The sequence below is a fragment of the Ixodes scapularis genome, unplaced genomic scaffold (assembly GCF_016920785.2).
Source record: "Ixodes scapularis isolate PalLabHiFi unplaced genomic scaffold, ASM1692078v2 ptg002596l_1__unscaffolded, whole genome shotgun sequence".
NCBI classification, from domain to species: domain Eukaryota; kingdom Metazoa; phylum Arthropoda; class Arachnida; order Ixodida; family Ixodidae; genus Ixodes; species Ixodes scapularis.
Genome location: NW_024610256.1, coordinates 160,344 through 168,323, shown reverse-complemented (window position 1 = coordinate 168,323; position 7,980 = coordinate 160,344).

The window sequence follows — 7,980 nt, the reverse complement described above, 5'->3', positions numbered from 1 at the left end:
TTTTTGTAGTCGCAAAGAAAGATGGAGGTCAGGCAGGCAAAGCCAGCCCTCGCACCGGGGGGCTATGTTGCACGTTTTGGACTCCCAGGAGACTAGGGAGAAGGAAGTGACGTCAACGATGCTCGCTGGATGTTGATTGGTGTAGTCGCTGATGACAGTATCTGCAGAAGTTGCCAAGACACGTTCATTCACACCTACGTCACTTCCTTGTCCCTAGTCTTCTGGGAGTCCAAAACGTGCAACATAGCCCCCCTGTATCGAGCACAGGCTCCAAGTCACTCGGGCAAAACTATCCGAGGCTTGCGGACATGTGTGAATACAATCCTTTGAAGATATTCTGAGGTAAGCATAGCTAGGACAAATCTGACACCTGCTGTCTGCAGCATGCGTACGCATAACAGTGGGCATGTGGGCATATCACATTGCAGAGGCTAATTGGTAAGCACAGCGAGGACGACCCTTGACATCAACCAATTCGTTCACACACGTGCCCAGTCGTCGCTGCAGGTGAGGACGATGACAGTAGATGGCCAGTCGGCTTGTGGAATATTTTCTCACTGCCCGCTTCCTTCGCTAAATTTGTAACAATCGCTACGTCACTTCGCGTCACTCCACTGTGGGTGTACGAGTGCGTGCACGCTGCCCGCGGACATGCTTCAGCCCCTCGAGTGATCGCGCAAAAAAAAAAAAAAAGCACTAGTCGAAGCAGCTGCGTTCACGCTTTAGTACCGTTTCCAGTGGAGCACAAAAAAGCTGACATCGGGTATAGATCAATTTCGCCGCAGGGTTACAGGCTTCACAATGCACTTCTCCATTTCGACTAGCTGCGGGGAGCGCGATTGATTCTTGCAGAGGCGTGACAGTGTATATGCAAAGCACAATTCAGACGTGCACTCGCGGTCCAGATCACCGCTTGTGCTCCGTTGGCGTCTCACACGTACCTGGCGCGATTCCTGTTGAGGCCAGCAACGTGCGAATGATGTTACACCCGTGAATAATGCTGCCAAGCGGCGAGTTGGGCATCGCTGTAGGGCAGACTACACAACACCGCAGCGGCGCGTCGTTCGAATGAAATAAAACATTAGCTACACTGGACGTTTTAGCGAAAGCCAAACGAGCTGGGTTTATTTCCAGGCCGTAAATGACTTCGGAACGCTGGCAGCGGTCACGGGTCCTTAGGCCTAAACACACCCTTCCGCCCTGGAGTACGCGAACGTTACGGCAGAAAGCATAAAACGGCCGTAGCGTAGCTGCCCAGTCAGCATTGAGACCTGTGCGCGTATGTTATCCGGTTTCACACTAACGATACCTTCCAATATCTAGGACTGCACCAATGCACTTTTTCGACTGGGGCGTGGAGTACTCCAAAACAAAACGGCAGGGCGTCTGCTCGCGTCGGCGCCGGCGGTAGCGGGGGGGAGGGGGGCTGCACGCAGCTTAGAACAGCCCGTAGCGCGCGCGTACCACGTGACTGCGCCAGCCAATCGCGGTATTCTTCCCTCCTCCCTTTCCTCCTCTCTCTCCTTCTTTTCTCTCTCGCGGGGCTTTGCCGTGGGGGGTCTCACAATACGCGGGCGGGCCGCCTCCTGGAACCCTGAGTACCACGTGACTCGCGCCGAGCCGCTCCGTCGGCCATGTTGTCGGCAAAACACGGGGTTCAAAGGATTGCGCTACTCTGCTCCGTAGGAGCTATATAGTGCTCTAGGAGGCGTTTGTTGTGTTTGTTGCTTGAAGCGATTTCAAGATGGCCGAAACTGAGTCGCGGGGCACGGGATACAACGTTTCAAAGTGGTGCTGTGTTACCGGTGTTACAATGTCACTCTAGCACAGCCTCGGCGGGATCAGCGAGAGCGGGACATTGTGGGACAGGCAGGTCGGTTTCATCACCGCTATCATGATTTGAAAATGCTGCCGGCATGCAGCAACCATCTCGTTCGAAGACTTCGTCGTGAGCTGCGAGTACTTGTGAAGTTAGCACCGAATAGCGCAGCGTAATTCATAGCTTCAACACGGCAAATAGAACTGGTATCTCGTGTGTTTCCTTCGTACTGTGAAGGTTAGATATTACGCAGCACTATGAGCTTTGAACCACTATGCGCACACCCTACTTCTCGTGGTTTTGCCCACAGATCTTTGCTGCACCCCGCTCGTAACGTCCACAGAAGGGCAGAGACTGTGTGTGTATACGTGCGTGTCTTTTTTACGCGCCGCCTTCCTCCTTGTGTGTCTCAGGTTTGACTATGTTAACAAGTGCGACTTAGAGCACTGCAGCGGAAAAGTGCTTAGGAGAAAAAGGTAATTAAAATAGTAGCAGTCAGCCCGTTACAATATGGTCTTAGAGTGTACAGCATAAACCCTGATGCGTCCAACCCATTTTAGACTGTCCGAAAAAATCAGTTTCTCAACGTTGTGTGCTGCGATTTGCTACAGAGGGGCGACTATACTTTGCTTCACCTTATGATGTACCGCAGGAAAGGCTACAAGCGCGAGCTTTTTGCTCTAGGGAAGATCTCGGCGGCACAAGCTCTCGTGACGTAAGACCAACTGCTGACGCTATGAGCTCGCGCTTCTTGCCTTCTCTGAGGTACAACATAAGGTGAAACGGAGTATAGGTGGTGCAAGTTTGGAGTGAAAATATAAACGAAAAAACTTACCACATTCAAAAAAGAAAAACCTGCCTCGGAGAGGCAGGTGCGACTTGGTCAAAGAGCTTCCTAAATCAAGGATGCAGTATAGCAATTTGGGATGACCGAGCACATACGTCTTGATTGAGGCTAAGATGGCTCAATGCCTAAGAAAGTGGAACAACACCCATGGTTAACAGCCAAGAGGCGAAGCGTGCCGAGGCACAGTAGACTAGGGCTCGCCCAGTCATGGGGTTGGCCCAAACAGGAAGCGGCGGGGGCCGCAGAAGGCCCAGTGGGGCCTTTTGCGCCCCCTGCTTTTGCAGCCCCTGCAGCAAAAGTGATCTTAGAATGTTCGCGAATTCCTGCCCGTTTTTCATTGCTCACATTGAAAAAATCTTCGATGATTCCCTAAGTCTGTTGGGCGTAATCTCATATCACACGACAATTCAGCTTTTTTGCTTGTTAGTTTGGCCAAAGATAGAATTAGCATAAATTGTTTGGAATTCAATAAGTGTAAGTCAAATGCTTAAAGGGGCACTGCAACAACTTTTTAACTGGTTTTTAATTTGCACCGAACCTGAGCGCACTGAACGTAGTTACTTAAAACTTTTCTCGAATTTTGCTTTATTCTAAAAGTTATAGGCGAATTAAAATTACAAAAACATGCAAAAAATAACGTCCTTCATGACGTCCTTAGTCCTGGCTTGAGTGGCCGTGAACTAGAGGAGGGGTAGTGAACTTGGCGGGCGCTCAAGGCTGCTGCGCTCCGTGTCGACGGCTCGAGAGGGCGCCACTAAAGCACATGCTGGATTGGCTGGATGAAGCGAGCGGCCAGGGCGGCTCGCATTGCATTTGCTGCGCGATTAAACACTAATTCAGCATGACACTCCATTGGCCACAAATGACAGCAAACATGGGGTAAAGATCAGCTCAGGACGGGAGCCACTTCGTGCTACCAAACGGCCAAACCGCAAGCCACACCTGCTCACCGAAGGCCCTCGGAACGCTCACACCCGGTCGGATCTTCGAGCCCATGCGACCGCAGCGCTGCCGCATACATCCGGGAAGTTTCTACCCTCGCCGCTCGTTGGTGCCTCATCCCACTACCCCTTTCTAGTATGTGCCGCCTTTTCCAATGCTGGGTGGTGGGTATGTCGACGGGTCATTTCTTGTTTCCATACTTTATAAACTGCATTCGTTTCTTTTCTGATCTAAAATACTGAGCAAAAACTACTTTCATAAATAATTGAAACGGTTCGCACCACTTATATTTTGTATTTCGACCAGTAAAAAAGCTTTTAGCAGCTCTGACCAGTAGTAAGGCCAGAACCAAAAACGTTATGATGTCGTCACATATCGAGCGCTTTCGGCACTGCGGGTCGCGCCTGTAGATGGAGGAGGTTTTTGCGTCGTCCGGTTAAAATATGACGCACTGATATTTAGTTAATATCTCCGTGCCCGCTGGCTTGCCCGAACCCCAAGAGACGTGGCAACCGCAAAAAAGGTAGATACTTGAATATGATTGCAGGGCCCCTTTAAGTTGGAATATGTCCAGTGACAATTTGTCAGGCCTATGTATGATTGCCATATTGGACAACAATTTTATTATGGTTATTCACATCTTTTGGAAACTTTCGCCTCTTTCCATAGGGTGACTACTTTGTGATATGGTGTTTCTTTACAAATTGGTTAATGCTGTAATTCTCTTATTTCTACTTACCATAGAATACCGAGCTTCCGCCCGTTCCATATAAAGCACCCATATCCAAATTTTTAAGATAGAAAAAAATATGCACAGTACATTTATATGTAAAATTGATGACCGGACAAGCGCCCATCCCCCATGTTTTCGCGTTTATCTCTAAATTTTGAGTGGGCGCTTGCCCGGTATTTTACCGTAGTAAGCTTTTATTCAATGTTCCTTAATATCAAACCAGGCTTAGGGCAGCTTTTCATTCTTGTAATTTGCATTGTGAAACTTTTTTGTCTAGGATTCAGCAGGCATATAATAAATGTGACAATACATACCTTGACTTCTCTGCTCCTTTTCCAATGTAAAAAAAAAAAAAAAAGAAGTCTTATGGATGCTAATTAGGATGTGACAATGTTTTTTTTTTTTTTTTATTGGATGGGGTGAGTGCACCCCTATTTAGGTCTAAGAGTTGCCTGGAAACATGCAATAAAACCATGATTGATTGGTAGCATGAATACAATTTTTGTTGGTAGACTGCAGCATTTTAAGCTGTAGTGTACTGAGAACATGTGCAAGATGCAGGAAGACCTCGGTTGTCAAGACCCTTTAGTAAAAAAAAATGGCTGTGGACGTAGAAGACAAAATAAACAGTCACTTTGGCTTTGCACAGTTGTCATGATATTGTGGTGCAATATTTTTATTTCCATTGCAGAGATTACTACATGTTCTGCCTCGTAAAACCAGTGTACAGATTTTACAATGTTCCGTATGCGAAAATGCTATCTTCCCTTCTCCTTCTCTCCCCTCGTGCACCCTTCTCCCCCTTTCCTTTTCTTCTCCCTCTCGCTCCTTCCCCCTTTCCCCATCGACGTTTGTTGGTGCAGAGTTCGCTGGCAACAAATATATCTTGTTGCAAACTGAAAGCTTGTACAGGTCTGTTTTGTCCTTCTGTTCATTTTGTGCTTTCTTACTGTTACATCTGTTCCAACACGCTCATCAAAATCTTCTCGACTACTTTTTTTGCATATCTGAATCTGTCTTCCGTTCCTGTTTACTTACTGCCCTGGTGACATTGAGATAGCATGCTGGCCTATGATGAAACCTGCTCAGGTGGCTTCAGTGTACAGAGTTGCAGCCCAACTGAATTATTGTCAGATTTCCCTTATTTCAGGAGGTAGTCTGTTAGATTGTTACATGCGGATAAACTAAAACTCTGGTGTGAAGGAATTGTTGGGAAACGGAGCCTAGCATGGGGGGGGGGGGCACATGTCTCGGTCAGAAGAGGCACTGTCCCCAGTGACATACCTTCACACTCTTTTCCCTCCTCTTTGTATGTTTGTAACTTATTATTTAATGTTCATAACCTATGTGAAACACACATTGTTTTTTTCTAGGGCTGGGCAATTGGTTGATTAACCTACCATTTAATGCTTTAATCACGATTAATTTTTTAACCGGTTAATTAGTAGAATTTTGACAGACCAAAAGTAAAAATTAAATGCTTTCACCATGCAGATGTGGATGAGTACACCTATATGAAGGGCATATTTTCGGTGAAATATTAACCTAAAGTAAACTGTCAATGCGAGACTTGTAAATCCAGACAAGTGCAGAAGTTTACACGTGTCCCGGCCACTTCAATGCCATGCGAGCGTCCGTTTAGCCAAGCAGAGACTATTGTGAACAATCAAAGGTGGCCGCTGTTGCCGGAGAATATCAACAAACTTCCTTGCCTCAAGCAGCTGAAGTAATAATCTGCGAGTGTGAGTGTCTTTGAACTGTACAGCTCAACATATCGACGTTGATTTATAATTGAAATTGTATATTGCACCGTTTGTCACATATTCAGCAAAGGAAAAAAAAAATAAATAAAAAATGAATAAAGGGTGTCAATTAATTGGGTTAAAATTTTTAATCGACGCCCAGCCCCACTTTTTTTCTCTTCATGTAATGGCAGTCGTGGAAAATGTTTCAGAAAAACGAGCAGTGTTCACCCCAACTCACAGACAGAACAAGTGGTCACATGATCTAGAGCCAATTACCAGCAGCATACTATTTGGATTCACAATTTTGTTTTCTGCTGCAGATACCGGTCACCTAGATGTAGGCACGCATGTCCACCTTGACAGACTCCCACAGGAGCCGAATGCCCTTGCATCACTTGTGTGGCAGCTTCTTTATGCCCTGCTGGAACCACTTTTACAGCGGAGCTGTTAAGGGCTAGTTTCCCCAGGATCGTATCCCCCTCAAAGAAATGAAGACACCGAACTCTGGACACCTACCACCGTCTATGAGCGACGGCAGCAAGCCACCTATCTGGTTGCCACCGTCGTTCATAGGTGGCGGCAGCCTTTCCACTTTGGCTTGCCGACTCGCAGCCAGCCGTTACTTTTCATTGTACAGCTCCGCTGGTTTTCCTTCTTCACCACAGTGGAAAGGCTGAAAGTTTTTTTCTCGTCATTTGTCCAACTTTTGCATATTGCAGTCATATCGGTTGTCAGAGACCTTTACTAAAAAAAACCACAAAAAAAAAATACTTTTTTTTTTTTTTGAGTTTTACATTTACGCTTGGACAGCTGCTTCCCGCGTATCAATGACTGCGAAATGCCACATTTTATGTGGTAAACACTGGGGGCCCGGTCAGGCCATACACGACTCATCATCCGACTGGTTGTTTGACATGCCAAAAAGACTGCTGAACCCGATCAGACACTGGCAATCACAGACTCACGTGAATGCAGCGGCGTAAACTTTCCATCTTCTTGGGGGGGGGAGGGGGGGGGGGGGGGGCAGGCTGAGAAGTTCTTCGGGGGGGGAGGTGCTTTCCGCCCAAGTGGAAAAGCACCCCCCCCCAGAAGCACGCAGGGATTCTATGTTTCATGCATTTTGTCAATAAAGGCAACGTGGGCATTATTTTGTTTACATGCCACTACTAGAAACTCGTTACATGGCACGTAAACAGCGTCTCGGTAAGGATCATGGCCCGGGCCCGGGGGATACAGAGCCCCCCCCCCCCCCCCCCCCCCCCGGATCTCATTAGGGGGGGACCGAGCCCCGATGACCCCCCGTAGTCTACGCCTATGCGTGAATACACACGATGCAGCGAGTGGGTGGCACCTGATGAGGTTCGACAATCTTTCTGGTATGTCGTAGGACCAGTCGGACATTTGGTCGTGCATGCGTATTGCCTGACTGGTCCCCCAGTGGTTATCTGTTTGGTGCCTCGAAAAAATTATTCCTGCAAATTTGCATTTCAAGTTTTCTGGTGCAGGTAAGAGAAGTATTTTCTTTGTATTTTTTTCAAACTTTTACTTTTCCAACTGTAATACTAATACTTTCCAACTGTAATACAGAATAAAGAAATAAACAACCATGTTGCTCTCAGTAAGGCTGATTACTTTGTTGCTAAGAGTATAATAGCTGCCCTCCCATTTTTTTTTTTTTTTTTGTAAGCTCGGTGTAAGCATGATGGGTTCCAGGGTACAACACAGATGAAAATATTGCCAATGCTTACATAAGTGCACCTTCAAGGCCAGCATCATCAGATAGGTAACTAAAGAGGCAAAATGTGCAGCTTAGTCTACCAGTAGCTTTACTTACTGTGTAATAGAGGTCTTTCAGGCATGTGAAAAGAAAACCGAAGTGAAGTGGTTCAAATTA